The 21703-nt window shown below is 40.9% G+C and overlaps 1 protein-coding gene across 22 annotated transcripts in view; it reads right to left on the bottom strand.

Annotated features, from left to right (window-relative positions):
• Positions 1 to 21703, bottom strand: part of LOC127381903 (poly(rC)-binding protein 3-like) — a 504833-nt gene that overhangs the window by 81171 nt on the left and 401959 nt on the right. Inside the window, exon 5 of one of the 22 annotated variants that reach the window (XM_051612853.1) lies at positions 17591 to 17718. The exons of the other annotated variants lie outside the window; for them this stretch is intronic. The gene's annotated coding sequence lies outside the window, so the exon portion shown is untranslated. The remainder of the gene's footprint in view (positions 1 to 17590; positions 17719 to 21703) is intronic. 22 annotated transcript variants of the gene reach the window in all.

The following is a 21703-nucleotide window of genomic DNA, read 5'->3' as shown; positions in this document are numbered from 1 at the left end:
TTCCTTCTGGGACTTCATCCATCCAGGGCATGTAACTGCATGCACTCCCAAAGACATGCTCTTAAGAGGTGCCCATGCACTATGCTGCTGTCCCCATGTGAAGGTCACAAAAAGGAAAGATGAAAAAATCCTCCTCCTCTGTATTTCATCACCTCACCTTTCCTCAGCAACATACAGCATGTGAGTTGAGGATATTGAAAAGCCAAAAGCTTCCACACTGCTGATCTACTTACAGGCAATATGAGATGCAGAACTCCTCTGGCAACCTGCGTGTCTAGTAACTTGGCAAGCCTGACAGACTGCATTTGGAAGCCTGGTTATTGTCATAAAAGACATAATCCCAAAAGCAAACATCTCAAACTTTTGGAAGGAAACACAGGGCAAAACAAAACTACACAGCTAACAAAAAAGGAAAAGAGTAAGCAGTGAGGGGTATTTGCTAAAGAACAATCTGAAACCAAGGAGAATAAGGCTTTCTCCCCTGCTTCCTAATAACACCCCGGTATCTCTCTGATGTCTGAAGAAGAGGTGGAGATTTAATGAAAATATCACCTATTCACAGAAGGTTTCTATTTGGCTAAAAGAGGTGGGGAAGCTGCCCTGAAGAGAGATACATCTCAGTGGCTGGTCATGCCTGTAAAAGTCCTATTAATAGAGACTATTAACAATTTTTTTGGTATTTTTTATTTTACTTTTCTAAGATAAATTCACTTTCTTCCCTCATTTTCCACCTCAGATGCATGGGCTGTAACACAGCAGCTGCACAGGGCCAGTGGCCACGCAAAGAAAATGCTCATTGCTTTTCTAGAGCTTCAAAGTAAACTACACGCAGCATAAGACATGCAGAGGGTTATTGCAATTTGACAAGGCTTTGTTGTCTTGCCAGTATTTCCAAACAACAAAAGCTATCATGCTTAATTAAAAACTCTCCCTAAAGAATCTGTAAGAATTTCTTGCTCAACAGCCAACATGAAGATAAGTTTGCCTCTCAAGTACCATCTATGGACCACTACTACACAATGAGTAGATGTCTGTGCTGTACTGCTGTACCTGTGTCCCCAGGATGTCTCATAAAAAGTGTACTTAAAGGCAGGGTGTTTGGACATACAGACGTTTACCTAGCTTAGTCACATGAATTCAGGATGAAGCTTCCGACTGCTGATATCAACCGAAGAGACAGAAGTCAACGTAACCTCTCAAGCACTGATAATAAAAGCAGTTTGTAAGGACAGGGTCAAATCAGGGCTGGGTAGCACAGGGTAAGTGTCTCTTTATTCGTGTTACTTAAGAGAGTAACACAGTTGTAAGCTTATTTGCCTGGGCTGCTGCCAGTCTGGATGCTGCTGCTAGTACCTGCTTGGCTCTTCAGAGGTTGGGTGTGTGCTTTGGCAAGCAATGGAGCCAGAGTTGGATGGAGTAGGATGCAGAGAGGGAAGGCTGAATGGTGAAAGAGTGGGAGCTGCAACCCTGCTCCAAGGGAGCAGAGGGTGATCTGGAGCTGACGTTTTCCTACCAGGTATGACTGGACAACCCAAAAGAAAAGGTAGCATGGAGTTAGGAAAGGGTACTTTTGCCATCACTTGAGGAGGGACAGAAGGTGTCTGATGCTGCAAAAAGCAAGTAGCCAGCTAACTTGGCTATATTTATTTTTCTTGAAGGAGGCGATGCAGGTAGCATTGAGAGAGTCTGGGAAAGAGTCAGTAGAGATGACAGGAGGGAAGAGACTGGCCAAACTGTCATTAACAGTCTGGGATTGCATCAGCCATGATAAATATTAACAACAAAGTAGGCATAAAAATTGAAAATGCATCAGGGTGGGTTCCCCTGGCAAAATGTTCAGAGCCTTGGAGATAGGGTTACAGGTATGGTCAAGTTTGATTCAAATGCACATGAGACAGGCAGTGTGAGGATAATGTATCTGTCCTCTTAAAAGCAATTGTTCAAGAGGTAAAACTAATGTTTTGAGTACATGTGAATAACCAGCTTGGAATCTAGCCATGTAAGGTTCAGAGAGGGAATTTCAGCATTCATTCACAGCAGCAGTACAGGTCTCCTGCCACCATAAGACCACTACTTTGCACAGGACTGCATTTAAAACAGATGCTCCCCCCAGATGATAACAGAGCCACACCGTGTCTTTTTATTTTCAACTGTCTGTAAGAGTTTAATTCACTGTTATGGCTTCAGCTGTATGAAAATGGTTTTACCTATTTATCTGTGTAACTTGTGGGTCAGACTAGGCCACGGAAAATCTTTTTCAGCCTAACTGATGGACTGTGATTATCAAGCATTAATGCTGATTATTTTAATCTGTATTTCTTGCCTTCATTTAAGAAAAGATGGGAATGAAAAGTAAAAGGAGGTGAGCACTCTACTATAGTATTTTAGGTTCAGACTTTCCTCCAAAAAAGATTAAAAATTAGTTCCCTTCCTGAGTAGGGACTGCTGACCATGTGACAAGACACAAACCAAAACTCTTCTCATAGAATCATTAAGGTTGGAAGGGACCTTAAAGATCATCAAGTTCCAAGCCCCCTGCTACGAACAGGGAACCCTACCACTAGACCAGGTTGCACAAAACCTCGTCTGTAAAAACCTCCAGGGATGGGGCATCAACAACCTCCTGGGCAACCCATTCCAGTTCCTCACCACCCTTATAGCAAAGAATTTCTTCTTAATATCTAACCTAAATCTCTCCTCTCTCAGTTTAACACCATTCCCCCTTGTCCTATCACTACCTTCTCTGATGAAAAGCCCCTCCTCAGCTTTCCTGTAGGCTCCTTTCAAGTACTGGAAGGCTGCTATAATAAGGTCTCCCTGGAGCATTCTCTTCTCTAGGCTGAACAGCCCCAACTCTCTCAGCCTGTCTTCGTAGCAGAGGTGCTCCAGACCTTTGATCATCTTGTTGGCCCTTTTCTGGACCCTCTTCAACAGGTCAATATCTTTCTTGTACTGAGGGTACCAGAGCTGTACACAGTATTCCAGGTGGGGTCTCACCAGAGCAGAGCAGAGGGGCAGAATCACCTCCCTGCTCTGCTGGCCACACTTCTTTTGATGCAGCCCAGGATGCAGTTGCTCTCTGGGCTCCAGCACACACTGGTGGCTCAGGTTGAGTTTCTCATCTACAGTTCATGCTCCATCCAAAACATCTCCACTGAACTCCAGCAGTAAGAGAAATTCAGTTTATGCAAAAGCACAAGCTATCATTTACCCACTGCCCTATCTTAGGCAGGGCACAGAAACATTTTCTGAAGACACTTTAAAGGCTTCACTGGTAACAGGGAGTAGCACAAAGCCAAATCAGTGTATGTCAGTAGAAACAGCTGAGATGCCTCGTAAGTGCCTAGATGCTGGCAGGTCATTAGGTATTTAGGTGCAGCTGACTATACAACTGGGTGATTTCAGCCCCTTGATCCAATCACAGAGAGGATTGTGGAACCTGCCCCATGTGGGCACAGCCGCAGCCAGACCACCACGTTACCAAATCTTGCTACCATGGAACAAATGATGCCTGCAGTCATTCAACCTTTAAAAAGTCTGTAAGTATATGACAGTTATTCCCCAGCAGCTACCCACAGAGACTGTCCAACACTGCCCAAAGTCACCTAGTTACACCCAGTGATGTATCTGAAGAGCTAACCTGCTCAACAGAGCTGCTCTTAGGTCAGTACAGAAGGAGGACCACACTATGGTGTATCAACTGTTCCTCCTCTCTTTCCTCTTGACATGCTTCACACAAACTATTATTTCTCTCAGCCTCTAAGGAAATCTACTTATGAATTGCTTTCTAATTCTCCATTTCTCAACAATGTAATTGATTTTCATCTACAACTTAGATATACATCCTCAAAGTGAAATCAGTTAAGAGTGGCTGAAAAGAAAACGGACCCCATTTGTAACGGGCAGATCTAGCTCTTTTCTGTGGTTATTCTCCACTTCAATAGGTGAAGTGATAAGATACAGAAGGAAAATAATCTACGTGGGAGACTTTCCTGTGATCTGCTTAACTAACCACTGTTCAGTTTGTGGAACGCACTGCAGCGTGTACCTTCACGTCCACACATGCACCTACATATAAAACCAATGTGCACTGGTAACAGGGTTGATGTATTTTCTATAAACTGGAAATGGCACCAGAACATTGCCAAGAGGAACTAGTCTTCATTAATTTATAAAACAGATCAAGATTTTCCCAGATGGCACAGCTCTGAGTCTGTTTAATACTGAGTTCATGAGCAGGATCTTTTTATCTTCAGGATCTAAGTCTTCAATTGCTACCATAAAGATGAAGCACTGTCTTTGCAAACAGCATTCAGCCAAGCTATCTAGTCTTCCCAACATGTACTGTATTATAAAATCAAGATAACTGAGAGATGCAATACACACATATATACATATATTCACTCTGATGGAGTCCAACATGCATAAAACTGCCTGTGTTAGCCCCAGCACTCCCGCAGTGCTCAGAGATAATATTTTGATCACATAAAATGCAGCAGCAACCATTGTTTTATCACACAGTCATTCTAGGTACATATGTCAGATTATGTATTGTTCTTGCCAGTGCAAATGTCAGTTTGGATCATTTGTAGGCTACAGATGTGCCCCAAGTTACCATGGCTCCCCTGTGGAGCTGAGGCACCTTGCAGGAAGAAAAACCTTTGCCACAGTGACAGGCAAAGGTACATTGGTACCCTTTCTGCCATGAAGGAGAACAAAATAAAATGTTACATCCATGCACTTCTGATCCCTAAAACGCGGCATCAAACAGAAGTGGGGCCAGTCAACTTCTGTAAATTAATGATTCGGCTTCTCTGATCTATGAGCATAGATGAATAGGGTGTGGAAGGTCACAGGTGGGGCTCTTCTGAGGACAAACTGGACCTTTAAAGAGGGATGTCAGACATCCAAAAACTACAGAAAGCAGAGCAGCACTACTCTTGGTGGGTCATTTTTACAGATAATCACTCCTTTACTGTATCTACAGCAACCTGTTGATTATAAAAGGCTGCCGGTGGATGTTCATAAGATAAGAGGGTGAAAAAGAGGACATTTGAGGGCAAGGAAATATCAGCCATACATGGCATTTTAAATGTTTCCTTCTGTTTCCCTTGGCTTCCCTGTGCTCTAAATAAGAAAGGTGGTGAACCAGTCTGGAGGATATCCTGGGCTTTACCAATAGCCTCCAAATGGCCCTACTTCACAATTTCACGTCATGACATATTTGGTTAATGGCAAAATTGAGGGGAAAAAAGATGCAGACAGCCTTTTGGACACAAGAGGTAAATTTTTCACTATTAGGACAGTCAAACATTGGAATAGTCTCCCAAGGGAAGTGGCAGATTCCTCCATGTTGGACAGCTTTAAGTCTCAGCTTGACAGGGTGCTGAGCTCCCTCATATAAACTATAGTAGTACCTGGAAAGGCTGGACCAAATGATCCTTGAGGTCCCTTCCAACCTGGCATTCTGCGATTCTAAAAACATTGAACCTAATAATTTTGTGTGTTTTTTTGGTTGGTTGGTTGGTTTTGGTTTTTTTTGTGTGTGTTAAAGTCTGAGAAACATAAATTCTGTTGAAGTATTAGGACTTGGAGAAGAATTACGCAGGTAATTTGTTATTATGGCTAGCAGAATAAAAACCTCAAAACCCTCCCAACAACACATCATTGCCTCACAGAGTATTTCTTCGAAGAAGTTTCAAAGCCTAAGGCATGGTGTTTTATATGAGGTGTTAACAGAGGAATATCCATGATGGTATCTCCAAGCCCCAGGCAAACTAACAGTACTCTCTTTCCTCCAAGTCATGCTGCCTGCTTCCTTCCCTGCATCAGGTCTCTGCCAGTCAGTTCAAGAGACTCAAACCCAAATCTCTCCAAGCTATTTTTAAAAAGAATTACTAAATGACAAACTAGTTTAACAGTCCTATTTCCATTACTCAGACATTTGTCAAATATCTGTTGCCAGACATTTTTGCTATTAAAAAAGAGTGGAAGCCAGTTCTCTTGGGATTACAGATCATTGAGATAACCATAGTACTGAAACGCTACTGTACTCTAATAGTGCTTGAGAAGAGCAGCAAAAATAATAGTGAAGAAAGAGTTGTAAGTCTGAAATGCAAAGATGACTGAATACTTAAGCAGTACCTTTCAGGTCATGCAAATACATAATGCAAGTAATTTCCTTTCTATTCCATGAATCACAGAAGCTGATGTAGAGGAATAGTTACAGCTACGTGTTCTCCTGTCTCCCACTCCACTGAAGTTGCTGACATCCTAATATTTCTGAAAACAACTGCTTTGCCAGCTAGCTTTTGGAAACACATAATGCAAAACTCAGTGAGTCTTAGCTCCTCCTTACTGATGGACTAGTAACACAACCTGGCTTGACTTTACATGCAGACTGAATATACTAACAGCTGCACTCTTTCATGGAACAAGACACAGAGTTATTAATTTTGCCATCAAAGTAACCAGACCAGTTTCTTACTTGTGGCCATGGAATTCCTTTCAGATGACATATTAAAAAAAAAAAAAAAAAAAAAAAAAAAGGCTATTAAGAATCCATGTAGGGGAGGATAAAATGACTAATAAATTTTAGCAAAACATAGGCTTGCAACTCCCAGGCATGTAGGTTTGGCAGGAAACAAATTTGTACACATTACAAAAGGCATCTTGTTGGTCTCTCCCACTTATTCATTTCATAAGTAACTGACAGGCTACTTGAAAAACTTTAATGAAAACAGCTTATTCATGGAATATGGACTTGTTCTGTTGTTGCTGCTGTTTGCTTGCTTAAAAAAAATTATTTTAAACAAAGAGCCTTATTCTTTGCATGACGTACATTCCAAATTCCGCTTTCCAACTTGAATCACAAAATTTTGTGTTTGCAGCACATATTAGGACAAAAATGGCTCTTCACAGGAACAAGTCTGCTGAATGAACTGACAGCTCGCAGATACTATATAGATGCTAGAATACCAAAGTGTGAACCCACTGGCCAGGCTCTCTCCCTTTCCCCTTTTCAGATCTTGCTCAATGAAGTTGCAATCTGAAAACTCCTTTTCCTCATCCTGTTCTCCCTTGCTCGAACACAAACACAATTCTCTGGGCTGTGACCAGGAATGAGGACTACTGTTTTGGTGTGGAAGAGAGACACTCAACATGACAGACACAAGCATAGAGGGATGGCTAGAGTAAATATGCTAGCAAAGACCAAAGACAGGTGTGAAATCCTACACTGACAGCACACAAACTACAGAAAATGGCAGAGTTACCCTGAAGACAAGGTTCAGATGGGTGAAAGCCCCTGTGCCCAGTACTTGTTATTGTTTAGGCACCTCAAGAGGATGCAGCCAGAATATACAGAATCCGAGTCCAAGGTCTCTGGTGCACTTGAAGCCATCTGAATCCAGCCATCTATGTCAGTCCCTGCACTGCAGCTCCTGCAGAAGTAGCGGCCAAGCACAGCCTTGCTATATGCATCCTATGACTGCAACCTCAAGACTTACAAACCTACAGCCCTTCTCTCACTGTCAAAAATGCTGCTGCAAATTCTGCAGACATTCATTCTGTGGACTTACTTAGCTTGGAGCAAGGGGGCAAAACCCCTCCCCACTCACTGCAGGTAGGTAATAATTTTATTAACTACACAGCACCAAAGCAAATGGAAACAACACCAAATCTTGTATGCAGGCTTAACTGTAAGAGCATTAGTCTGCACAACAGGCTTTCTAGTAAGGGCTAACTAGGTTCTATACTACAAGTCTCTGCCAGCATGGGCTGCCAAGGGGCAAGAAAATGTAATTTTTGGGTTCTAAAGCTCTGTTGATACAACTTTCTCGGCCAATAAATGGTCAAAATCACACAGCTACCAGAAGTACTTTACTGTGCTCAGGGGTTGTGTGCAAGCTATAACGTGTTCACTTGCTTTTCCAAGCTGCAAACACACAAGGGGTGCACTGGTGGTACAGCACTGTGGGTTTACAAAGCTCTGCTAGTGTTCACATCCCCTGAGCACATACCCTTCGCTTCACTGGGACTGCTTAAGTGATTGAAGGTATGCAGGATTGGGCCTTATCCTTGTGCTGGTAACATTACCTCGCACTCTGCAAGGTGAACAGCCATTTACATCTTTAGTAGATTAAAAGTGTTGGCTTCATTTGAGTTTGCTTTTCAAACAAATTGAATTTGGAGGATTTTGTGTCCATTTTGTTCTCAGTGTGTAAAAAACTAATCCACTTATTTTGGTGCATGTCCCTGCTTTAAGATGCTTTATGACCGCAACCTTTTTGTGATAGAATTACCATCTATCATATGCTGGCACTGTGGGAGATTAAATCAAAAATCTTGCAACACTGTGGCAGTTCACTGATCACTATGAACACTGGAGCTAGTTCAACCACTGCTTGTCAACAGTTTGATAAATACAATGTTTTTAAACCTGCTGGTAAATTGTCTGTAAAGAAAATAAAGTTTTTGAAAGTGCATTTGCCATTCTCAGGTGTACTGTAACTGGCTACAGATTTATCCTGAACTGTTTACAGTGAATAGCAAATTGACTGGACAACATATGGCATTTTGTATTCAAAGACAGTTGTGCGTGCAACAAACTTGTTTTATTCCACCACAGAGCAATCTAGCTCAAATTAATATCACAAAATAATACTACCTAATTTAATACAACTGGGTTCCTAAGTACCTTTAAAATGCACTGATAGACCCACACAAAAACTGTTTCTAATTTAGCAGTTTGTTTAGAGGTTGTTAGTTTCTGATTCAGGTTCCATGGATTATGGAACTAGCTTTTCTAAACACTGAAGGCTCTTTAAATGTGTGCATGAAGCTGAAACAAAATGCTCATGGACATGGAATGAAAAATAATTTCAAATTACTCAAATGTTCTCCCTCTATCTATGCATATATGTGTTTAAGAACTGTAAGTGACCCTGAACCAGTTCAGCTCAAACTCCGAAGCTCCTGGTATCACAGCAGACAAGCCCACGTACACGTTGCACAGCTTCATCTCCAGTATATATGCTATTACTTTCACATCCTTAGCATTCCGTAGGTAACCTGACAGATAGCGAGGAATATTTCTTTAGAAGATGTTGAAACTGCTTTGTTTTAATAAAATATTTGGGTAATGGCAGGTAAAGCTATTTCTGTCATTTTTCCTTTCTTTCATTAGGAAATGAAAGGTGCTACCACATCAGAACATGGCACTGCTCACCCTCACCCTGTAAAAATGAAAGCAGAGTTACCAAAACATTTTATGTGATGACAAATTCTTCGTATTTGCTTCTTTCCTGCAGTCATCTTGTCTCCTCAATCATGCTGATACGACTGCAAACTTAACAAAGCTGAAGTGATTTGGCTTGGAAACCAAACCAAACCAAACCGAAAAAAAACAACAACCCCCCAAATCTGGATCTAGTGGTACAGCAAAACCCTGCAAATAATCATCTGGCACAGCATGGAAGTGAATGAGTAACAGTGCAGGAATAGTGACTTTGCTTTTTTCCAAACTGGCTTTGCTGACTGAGAAAATGTTTGTGTAACCATACCTGGCTATACAAAATGGATGGTACTGAAGAATCAGATGTTACATTTTTTTTCCCTAGCAGTTTTGCTTATTTTCAGTAGTGAAGGGTTAAAATTTTCTGCTGTTTCTCATGGACCACAAGACAATTTGGTAATTGTCTGTAATTCCTTACTGTTTCTCAATCATGCTGTCCCAGTTCCAAGAAAGAATCTGTTTGTGGAGCTGAATTTCTTGACAATGTGCAGTGTAACTGCCCTTGTGTTAGCAAAACCAGAGGAGTGCTAATTTTTAGTACTGCAGCCTTCATCAGTCTTAGAGCTGAAATGCTGGTAGCTAGCTGAATTGGAAATATGTAACAAATTGGGGGTGTAAATTAACTTGGAAATCTTCAAAAACTTACACATGAAATCATGGGTGTGATCTTTTTTCCTTTAAAAAGAGCTGCATATATTGTTTTCCAGTTAACTGAGACAACCAAATGCTCAATACTGACTGAAAATTCCAGAAAAGGTATTTATTGTGCTCTCTTACATATTACTGATAACTTTTTTAAAGCAAATGAAAACTTTGTTGCAAATACATTTCAATTGCTAAATGAAAATGTTACTTCCCATTTCCAAAATGTTTTGAGATCCTCAGAGAGAAAATGATGCGTAAACCTTACCACCTCTTCATCCTTAGACAAGCAGTATGCAAAATGTGTATGGTGATCTTTTAATGCAACAGAAATTCAGACACTATTTCTCCATGCCTTTTTTTCCCCATTTTAGAAAAGTTCTTGGGCCCTGATGTTATCAGGTGAAATTCAACAGCAGATGTCCTGTCAAAGGCACGCCAAGCAAGCTGAATTTATTTTAGTGATCTGCTAGCACTCCAGTGTAAATGGCTCAGTGCTATTAACTGAATTCTCCCTGCTCACCTGAAATGGATTTAAACTCATTTTTGTCTTGCAGGAAGAACCTCACCAGAGTAATCTGATTAGTTCTGAAGCCACTGGAATTAATAAAGAAGATGCTTAAACTGAAGTATGTGACAAGGAACAACAACTAGTACCAGCAGGTACCTGCGTTTCCCATTAAAGACCCAGAAGCAAACTTCACCATCTCATTTTTATGCCAGTATCCAGCCATGTCTTTTTATAACCATCTTGTTCTGACAATTTTGCTCATGTGATTTTTGGAGGCAGGTTGAAACCAAGATCTAAGCTGAGAATGAACTGGCATTTTTTCCTACCTCTACCCACAACTACAAGTATCTTCACCTAGTCCCAAAAGACAGATCTGGGCTTCAAAACTGGGCCTTATTTTTCCTTTATTTTTTTCTCTGCCATTAAAAAATACAATTCCCTATATCGTATTTTAATAATCTGCAAGGTCTTGCCCAATGAAAATAAGGCTCTGGAAAATATCTGCAGTCCCTCATTTAAGCCTCACTAGATCAGAAAAGGATTGTTGCTTCTGGCTAGCTGGAAAGCACATGAGAGCGACAACAAAATCACACAAAGTTAAGCAGCTAAGGATTGTGTGTTCCTAACATCTCCCCAGAGGTTTTGCTGTCCTTAGTAACTCACTGGTTTGGGCTCATGACCTACACTTGCATTTTTGCTCCAAAGTTTCCCTTGCTGACTTTTGCAGGCCTGGTAGCTTGGTGGCCTCTCCTGCCAACACTATCTTTGGACCAGCTTCAATTTTTCTAAATCTTCAAATCTGGAAAGACACCTCCTCCCCCTGCATAACAAACACAGAGTTTGACAATTTCTCAACATTAGCTTGTACCCTCCAGGCTTTCTTTTGGAAAAAAAGGAGGCTGAGGGGAGACCTCATCACCCTCTACTGCTACCTGAAAGGAGGCTGTAGAAAGGTTGGGGTTGGTCTCTTCTCCCTAGTAACAAGAAACAGGACAAGGGGAAATGGACTTAAGTTGTACCAGGGACAGTTTAGATTAAATGTTAGAAGACACCTCTTCACTGAAAGGGTTATTGAACACTGCAATAGGCTGCCCAGGGAGGTGGCTCAATCATCACCCCTGAAGGCGTTTAAAAGACATGTAGATGTGGTGCTTACAAATATGGCTTATCACTGGAGTTGGCAGAGTCAGGTTAATGGTTGAACTCAATTATCTTAAAGGTCTTTTCCAACCAGAATGATTCTGTGATTGCGTGCCTTGCATGACAACACATCCAAAGCTCAGGATGTCCTACAGCTGGGCTCCCCCGTTGCCATCGCAGCTGCACACACTGTGTTGGGAACCTTGGGGAGCAGATCAGCCTGGCTTGCTCATGGCCACAAGCCAAGAGGAAGGATAAGCCTGGCTGGGCTTCTCCCTTCCCACACTGCCCAGAGACAGTGCCTAATACCAATGTCTTCCTTCTCCCTGCCACGCTGGGGCAGCGCCAGCAGTGAAGTCACCTGCCTCAAGCTCATCTGATTTCAACACAAGACAGTAATTTCCTTTCCTGAAGTCATCCTCCCTCTTCATCACACAATTGTCTATTCCTATATTAACTTCTTCGACAACATCCTCATTCATTACACCAAACCAACTCATCCCCTGAACACTGCTCATCTCATACTTAAAGGGAATGCTGTTCCTCTGGAAAAACGGCTGCAATGATGTCATCCATGACTGTAACACAATATATTTGTATAATAAGGAAAAACTGAAGGCACCAAAGAAACAACTCATCTGGCTTTTCCTAGGTTCCAAGAGCTTGTTACTGCCACTTAAAATTTCTTTTCGTGTTGTTTCTTCAGTGCAATTGTACATAAACTTTCTTAAGCACTGACAGTAGGCTTAGTGCACAGTGGAAACAGATATAAAGAGAGTGTCTGTCTTGAGGAATATCCTTTCAAGCAAAAAAGATGCATAAAGAAAAGAGCCTGAACCCCTTTGGTCTCAGAGAACTTCATGATCTTCACCTCCCATCACCAGCAAAGCAAAACTACAGGCATCACAGCCCCACTACTAGGGGACATACGGGAATTCCTTCAGATGCAAAAAAAAAAGCTACACTTCCTCAATGTCTATATTGTCACCAGTCTACAGTGTGGCAGCATTTACAGCACAGATATCAAATCCCTAGCATTCAACCAACCTTAGTTCATAAAAAGAGTCTGTTGTTTGTTTGGATTTTTTAGCAAACAACTTGTTGAGCCTCCTCAGTGTGGAGGCTATGCCTTAACAATCATTCCATTAAGCATCATTGTTTTAATCAGTATCACATCCACTTTTGTTCTGCTTTACAATTAGCATCACATAATGAACAAGTCATCACACTCAGTGAGTTTTAAAAATGAGAGTAAGAGCTGTACTGCATGGAAGTAACCAACACCAAGAAAAAGCAGCACTACCTTTGGTTCCTTGCAAGCTAGAGTCTTCTCCTTCCTGTGCTCAGTCTGCTTCAATTTCTAAAAAGTGCAATTTTAATATGCCGAGAATTTTAGGCACTCCAACAATTTGTAGACATGCTTGAGCTTCTGAATATATAGAGTCACTCTATGCTAAATTAAAAAGGATTGAATAATCATTTACTTTCCACAAAGACTTTTTTGTTCTCTGAAGTTGTTGCTATGCACATCAATGTGGGAATATAACTTGATCACAGGAAACAAGAAAGCTTTGTAGTTTGCATTATTTTGGCTTACAAATGCAGTCCCTGTTCACAAAGTGGCCACAAAGGCATCACTTGATTTTTCACCAGTATTAGTAATGAAACAATCTTTTCTTGCTGAAGTTTAATGCTGCACAATTAATACACAAATGTAATATAACAGAGCTGTCTTTATGGGTTTGGGGGCTGCAAAGCCCATTTTTTGCACAGTGTGTATCTTAGTGTTTCTGACACTGAATGGCACCAGTGATGGACAATGGGTGACAGCTTACAGTCAGTTCAGCTGTGCCTCTTTACAGCCAGTTCACACGGTGCAAGACAGATTCCAGACCTGCTCACACTGTGCCCTGTAGCCTTTTGCTTTCGATTTTGGACATTGTGAGGTTCTCCATAGCATAAGATGAGGTTGCCTCAGAGAAACAATCTTCCCAAGGCAGATCTGTGCTAAGAGTGATAAAGTTGGAGGCAGAGATGACCTACCCAAATCCTGGAAGCCATCACAGCCTGCTGCTGCTGTGCAGCTGTGAGCATGGACAGGTGGTCAAAAAAGCTCTGTGGCCTCAGACCAGACCTGGAACAGCTGTGGGCGTTTTCATTTGTAGTCATATAGGTTTAAGCCCCATCCCAAAGAAAGAGCTGTGCTAAGAGTCAGCTATAATACTGCCAGGATGTGAAGGTATTGTCTGGTTTTCTGATGAAGGATGAGCATATATGATTTGAGGCATCAAGTGGCCTAGCAAGTCAAGAACAGCAAGCAATGCAAAGAATTTCATAAAGCAGCACATAAGGAGATAGTCTTTTTGACACTGCATGATGTCCATGACAATTGGGACAGAGTACTTTTCGTCTGTCACTGATGGTCACTTGATGTTGTCATGCAGATGTTCTCATATGGTCTTATACTGAAAGCAACTTCATTCATTAGTTGCCTTCATCTGACAAGGGCAAACTGTAGTATTATTGCATTTTATGTGAAAGAAAATAGGGTGCCAGTTAAAAAAGGGTATCTTAAGGACTTTTCTAATAACATGAGATAGATGTGCTTTTCTGGCATTGCTAATACTGATTCTCACTGAGTGTATGTATTTAGTAATCTTCCATAACAGGAGATGTCAGAAAGCACCTGATTTTTTCTAATCAATTCTGCAAAACCATTCCAACAGACAGATCACAATGACCTTCACTGGTTCAGTGGCAAAATTGTGCCCACCCACTTTAACTTGAAACATACTTCTGAGCATGTAATGGACATGATGTTCAGTGAGCATTCATGCATGGGTTTGCCTAGGCAGTGGGATTAGTGCAGGACAAGAAAAATCACTCTGTTGCCTAAACATGATGCCTTTACCCTAGGGAGACTCTCCTCCCTTCTTATTTCCTCTGCAAAGAAAATCTAGCTCTCACGTGTCAGTCTGCACTCAGACTAAAATGTTGATAAGATTTCAACAACACAAAACTGCCTTGTTCATTTCCAAGCTTTGTAATAACTAGAAATAATCCCAGAAAAACTGAAGCACTTACCTAAAACATACAGAAGCTTGACTTAAAATCGTCACTTCATGGTTTTCTGCCCCCTATCCTAATGTACAGTAACTAGAATAATGTATAAAGTCAAATTCTCAGGGTGTAAAAAAACCCACCAACAACAGAGATCTTGCTTGCTTGGTTTCTGGCTCTTCAGTTTGGTTCTGCTCTGTTAAGCTAGGATGAAATCACAGCAAACACTACACTAACTCTTCTGTTAATTAACAACCTGCTTCGAAACTGCACTTTTCATTCCCACAAAGTGCTGCATTTTCACAAAGTATCACTTGTAGTAGGGCATTCAAACATGCTAATCGCAGCTTTGCCTCCCAGGGAGATGTATGGGCTTACTCTGCATTAGTTAAAGGCTTCTGAGTCGATTTCCTTTTTATTACTGTATTATAACTGTTTGGAAAAGAAAAAAAAAAAAAAAAGGTTTTTTTTTGCAAACTTACACAAATCCAGCTCAAGAACAGATAAAATGACACACTAGTACACTTTATGAAGCTACCCAGAGCCCAGTTAGGTTTACAACAGTGTCAAAGAAATGCAGAAAGGAGGGGGCAGGGAAGAAAAATTCTTAGGGTATTTCTGTTTTTTTTTCCACATGGGCTACTCTGCATTGGCTGTGATGGGAATGGGACAGAGCATTGACTACAGACTGTGCAAAGCAGATGTGATAATAATGGTGATAATAACAGATAACAATTTGCAAAATATGGAAATTTTCCAGTGTAGCTTCCTATAACCATTGCATATTCTGTTTTTTTTATGATGTTCACTTGTATTGTTATTGAGTATTTCAGGCTTTATTCCCTTGATTTATTTTTATCCAGTTGCTGGCTAGTAATAACAAAGATTGAAAAGTTCAGTCACAAGACAACAGGATCCAGGACTTGGTTATTGCAGATTCCTGTTCATTGCAAACACTGATGTATGTGACCAAAGAATCTGGGTCAAAAAAGCACAACAGTGGATGCTACCTGTCTTTGTACAGAATAGCAGGCAGCTGGGAAATTGGCAAGCTTTAGCACAAAGGCAGTAGGAAACTGCTTCAATTAGATGATTTATTTTTTTTTATAAGGGCATTTTAAATGTTCAGCCAAAGTAAGAAAAGTTGACACTTCCTGCTGAATTTACGCCTCACTTTCCAATAGATCTAGGCATCTGTGGCTCCTGTTTTTGTATCTCTGCAGCAGCAAAATTAGTCTTGCTGGGAACAGCAGCACTGATTGTATTGCTAAACCAATTAGCAGGGGACTGGACCTGTGGGTCTGGAAAGAAGGGCTTTTCGGAATAGTTGTCCACTGCTGATGGGGAAAGAGAGAGAAGAGATGCCTCAGGGAACACATTATTAGGAAACTGTCCAAGAAGAGAAGCCCCAGGGATCTTGCTCTATTTTGAAAGCAGCTGCTATACCGGTAACACATGATAAGCCACCTGGAAGATTCTAGGATATAATGCTGTAATTTGAATAAAATTGATGATGCAATTTTTGACCATGTGTAAGTGGTGGGAGATTGTACAACATATATATAAAAATAAAGACAAAAAAAGCCAAAAACCAGGCCACTGCACAAAGAGAATGTCTGGAGTGCAGGAGGAGTAAGTTAAGAGGGCACAAAGAAATGAAAAATAATGGAGCCAGAGAGCTCCAGACCAATTTACGAGTCATGATTCTCCAAAATTACAAATCAACATAGATGACACACACAGTTGTAATCCAAACAATACAGCACCTTGAGGGACATCTTGAAAAGAGTAATACGTCCCTTGAAACTGTGCATTAGGATGAGCCTTTTTTTTCAACAAAATGTGCAACTAATATTTTAAAAAAATATTAATTCAATAGAAAAACACATTTGATTGTATAGATATTACTTGTGGAAGATGTAGCCCTATTTGAAAATGTCAAGAGTTGAAGGCTCTTCAGAAGCCCACATATACAAAGCACGTTATGTTAGTCTTCTATTTGTATACAAATTTGGTAAACAAAGCTAGCAGAATTTTTTTAAATCCTTTTTCTGAAAATACAGATGCAAATCACATATATAAAGTCTTTAGGACCTCGATCTTACTAGATGCTGTTTTCAGTGGGAGCAATAAAAGCCTGGAGTAAATTAATTTAGCTTATTGGTACTACTGCGTAGGGAAGGGCCAGGCAGATTAGGCTCCAATCTACAATGCTAAAAATAGTCACAGAGACTTGCTGTAGGAGTTTAAAAAATAGGACCTTATTTTAAAAGAAAAGAAACAATTAAAATAAGCTAATCTAAAGCACTACTTCTTTGCAAAACTTAACTCCTGAAAACAGGAATTAAAAACCCAGGACTCCTTTTGTGCAAACCACCAGGAGCTCTGCCATGAGAATAAATGGCAGCCACATCAATGGCAGTGGAACAGGTAGGCAAATTGACTAACACCATGCCTTTATTTAAAAAAAAAACAACAACAACAACCAAGACATAAGCATTGTTACAATGTAGTTGTTGGTGTCACAGAATCAATTGGTGAAATGAAAACTTGGGGTAAATTCATCATGGTCAATTAAGATGTATTAAAAATAATATTGTCTCTTTGGTGTTGTTACGTATGGTAAAGGCATTTACCAAAGGCATTCAGCTCCTATATGCACGCCTTAGCCTGTGTCTTGATGATGGTCAATAATATATATATTTTAATGGGCTATTTTCTTCACTTGAAGAAGAACTACCAAGCAAAAGGTCTACATCCCTACTGCTACTTAAGGATGTATTAAAGAACTCAGTAGCAGGACTGAGCATATTGGTCACACATTGTGTGCTAAGGTCTATCGTCCCTTCTTCAGGGAAGGGCTTCTCGGCAATGTAGCATCTGGTTTTGTTAAAGTTCTATCGTTTGCTTCTTTTGAACTGGACAAGCTGCTTTATCTTTACCTTTGAGAAGATTTTGAACTTGCACATTTTCAAGATCTGAGTGTCTCCTCCACCTCAAAAATAGGGGCAATAGCTTTAGGGAACTTGCAAAGCGTCCACATGTCTGTTGGCTTCTTCTCCCACACACCCTGAAGAAGGGAATCACAGAATCATTCAGGGTGGAAAAGGCCTGTAAGATCATCTAGTCCAAACTTCAACCTAACTCTTCTAACCTAGCTCTACCAGTCCACTTCTAAACCATGTCCCTAACCACTGTATTTTTATGATTTTTAAACAAATTCAGGGATGGTGATTCAACCACTTCTCTGAGCAGCCGATTCCAGTGCTTAATATCCCTTTCTGTAAGTAAGTTTTCCTAAAATCCAACATAAACCTCCCCTAGTGTAATTTCAAGTCATCTCCTCTCATCCTATCACTAGTTATAGTGAGAAGAGACCGTCCCCCCCTTGCTACAACCTCCTTTCGGCTAGCTGTAGAAAGAATAAGGTCTCCCCTCAGCCTCCTCCACTTCAGACTAAACAGCCCCAGTTCCCTCAGATACTCCTTATAATGTTTGTTTTCCAGACCCTTCACCAGCTGTTGCCCTTCTCTGGATTCACTCCAGCACCTCAATGTCCTTCTTGTAGTGAGGGGCCCAGAACTGCACACAGTACTCGAGGTGTCGCCTCACCAGTGCTGAGTACAGGGGGACAATTACTTCCCCAGTCCTGCTGGTAACACTATTCCTGGTACAAGCCAGAATGCTATTGGACTTCTTGCCCACCTAGACACAGTGCTGGCTCATTTTCAGCCAGCTGTCAATCAACATCCCTAGGTCCTCTTCCTCTGGGCAGCTTTCCAGCCACTCTTCCCCAAGCCTGTAGCATCGCACGGGGTTGTTGTGGGCCAAGTGCAGGACCTAACACTTGTTGAAGCTCATACAGTTGACCCCAGCCCATCGATCCAGACTGACCATGTCCCTCTGTAGAGCCTTTCTACAGAAGTGTAAGCCCAGGCTGCTTGGTGAATAACTGCACCCCATTTCCATAAAGGTGTTGCACTGAGCGAAGTCAGCTCAGGTGTGGAATGCTGACAGCCCAGCCTGAAGTGGGACCCTGACTTGCTGATAGGTTTCATATATTTCTGACAGTTCCTAAAATTTCTTTGGATTACTTTGTTAATTTATTGTTCTCATGAATTTGGCTCCTATTGCTTAACTTAAAGTGACAGGCAGACTGTTCCCAAAGCGTGATTAAAAAGATACAGGAGCAGAAATAAAAAAGAACCTATGTTTTCCCTTAGGAAACCAGGGCCCATTACCAGTACTCTCACTCATGCAGACGGAAATTTTCCTGTATGGTTAAAATATCCAAGAATAATGACAGGGTCCAGTTTTCCAAGAAGACACTTCACGAAACATGTCAGCTCCTTGATTGGACACTTCTTCACTCAAATAATTAAAACCTTTGAACTAAGATCCTCCCTGGAGCACGCCACAAAGGCTTTATATTGCACTTTATTTACACAGACTGCTAGGCCTGGCTGGGCTGGTTAAAAGGTAAAAGTAAAGGTGTCCTTTGCCCCTTTCTGTAATGAAACGAGGAGCAGTACTCATCCTGCAAAGAGCAGGCTTTGTCCTTTGTGGAGATGGCAGAAGGCCTCTCCTAGACATTAGCATTAGAGGAGGCAGGTGAAAAAGACAGTTAGCAATATCTCATGCATTGCTAGTTGTATAAAATGCCCTATGTTAGAACTAAGTTGCATTGATAATGAAATCATATTGTTAAATGAAGCCATTAAACACGGACAAGCATTCATCAAAATCAATTAGTTTTTAAACAGTGTCCATGTTAAAAATAGAAGATCATTGAACTCTTTGTTGAGAAAACACAATTAATACAAGACAGTACTCCCACTCCCATTACTGGCATCACCAAGCTTACATGGGGGAGGACAACTGGTGCTGTGGAGAAAAAGATATTTTCCTTTAAATGTCACCCTGCTGTCCTCTCTCATCGCTGCCCACCTGCTTTGAAGAGGGCAACATACAGCTCTTTGTTGATTCACCAGGCAGTTTCAGCCATCTCAATGAAATAAACTGAAGGTAGAAAAAACCCAGAATTGTAACATTTTGTTCTACACACTGAATCTCAAAGGTCTTGATCTTGAAATGTCACTGGTCAGACAAGTCCAAATAAATATGCTTCAGCAAAAATTGTAACCTTTAATAAAAAGGTAACTACTTTCTAAGGATTATATGTCTTCAGCACAAAATACAGTGTACACAAGTAAAAACAAACATCACAGCTGGTCTTTAATGACACTTAATTTACATAACAAAACCAGAATTGAGTGTTTATGGAACTGGCAAAGGATTGAGAAGGGGGTTTTACTTTCAAACTGCTACTAAAAAAAGCTTCCATTTCCGTAGATGCTTCCCAATGCATTATCTTTTCAGTAATGAGTGCTAGGAGATCTAATCAGTGACAGGTGCTCGCTGAAATACAAATCTACAGCCAGTTGCTCCTTCAGACAGCAAAATTCATCTCAGAGTCATTTCCCTTTTTGCAGAAGACTAGCAAGCTTTAAGTCCCTCTTGAACTTTCAAACCAGCATTTAAGCAAGACCTAAGAGAGGTATGTTCTTATGTTGACCACTTTCCTGAATGCTTAACTTAGGTGTGAAGTAGATCATACAGCACACAAGTCAACAAGCCTTGTGATCAATCATGTCAAAGGCTGACACAACATCTAATAAAAATCAGCGCAGGTACCTTGATATTCAGTATCTGTTGCTAGGAGTCAACTATCCACAATCTATGCAAGAGCATCTGAAGGCCTTCTTGTGCTACTTGAAAATGGAATTACACTGGGTCAGGTCAACTAAAATAGCTGTACATGAATATTTCTACCTCCCATTATTCGGTGAAAAAGTGTTTCCTTCTGACAACATACTATTCCAGGTCTATTTTTGCTTAGCATGGGAGGCACCAGTGGCACAAATATTTGGTGTAAATAACTGTGTGTGGAGACAATGGTGGGGATTCAGTCTGCCATCCTTGATACTGAACTGAAAGCCTCTACAGAACAGCCTCTTACAGGAACTTCGTTATCAGCTCATCCATAGTATCTGCTACCAGGTAAGGCTATATAATTTCTATTTATCACAATGACAAATCTAAAATAAAGTTACGCACCACAGAAATTAAAAACATCTAGGTGTTTACAGTACCCTGGAAGCATCTTCATGCAAGTAATCAGTCCATCTGGAGTGGAGAACAGTGTCCATCAAATGAAGATACTGGGTAGTTGAGTAATGGTATTCTGCCAATGAACATTTGCTTCAACATGTTCTATGGATTGTGCACAAAGGGCCATGATAGCTGAAGAGAAAATGGTGCAACTTCCTACTCTGCCATGGATCTGTTGGGTGATCTTGGGTGATCACTGCAAAGCATCCACTCCTGTAAGCATGGCTAACAGTTCTGATGCTCTTATTTTCAAGGCACTGAGAAATCTCTTGGGGAGACAATACAAAGAGATCCGTTAGGGTATAGCAAGACATGTCTTGTGAACAGAAAGTTCACAAAGAACTGGAATGCTTAGAAACCTTCAAGAGCCTTTCCACAGCACCAGGTAGTGTCGTGCCTTGCTGTATGGGCAAGGCCATTTGGGTGTGAGTAGCTGAGAAGCAGCTGCATCAATACCTTCAAAATTCAGTAATAAATTCTGGTCTGATCATGTTTTCTCCATTCCTTCCAGGGAGGCAACATTTCAAATGAAAGATAAGACCTGGAGATACCTTACATGTCTCTCCCTTCTAGATGAGCGGATGTTGGTTCAGCCACTCATACAGTTGTATTGAAAAACAAAACAAAACCTACATTTATAGGTAGGAAAGTTATTCCAGGAAGTTGTGAGAAAGTAAAACATCATTGGGGAGCTCATTTAGAAAAAGCACAGCAGGATGCAGTCACAGAAAAACAATATTCAAAAAATCTGACCTAGATAACAGTATTTCCTAGTGACTAGAATTCATTAAAAACAACAGATTAAAAATGTACTGCACTGGATTCTTTGAAGCCTGAGTGTCACATTCAGTTTAAATAACTCAACCCAGCTAAAAATAAAAGCA

Source organism: Apus apus, chromosome 2 (genome assembly GCF_020740795.1).
Source record: "Apus apus isolate bApuApu2 chromosome 2, bApuApu2.pri.cur, whole genome shotgun sequence".
Taxonomy (NCBI): Eukaryota; Metazoa; Chordata; class Aves; order Apodiformes; family Apodidae; genus Apus; species Apus apus.
The sequence above is the reverse complement of the archived record's forward strand: the minus strand, read 5'-3'. Positions and strand labels throughout refer to the sequence as shown.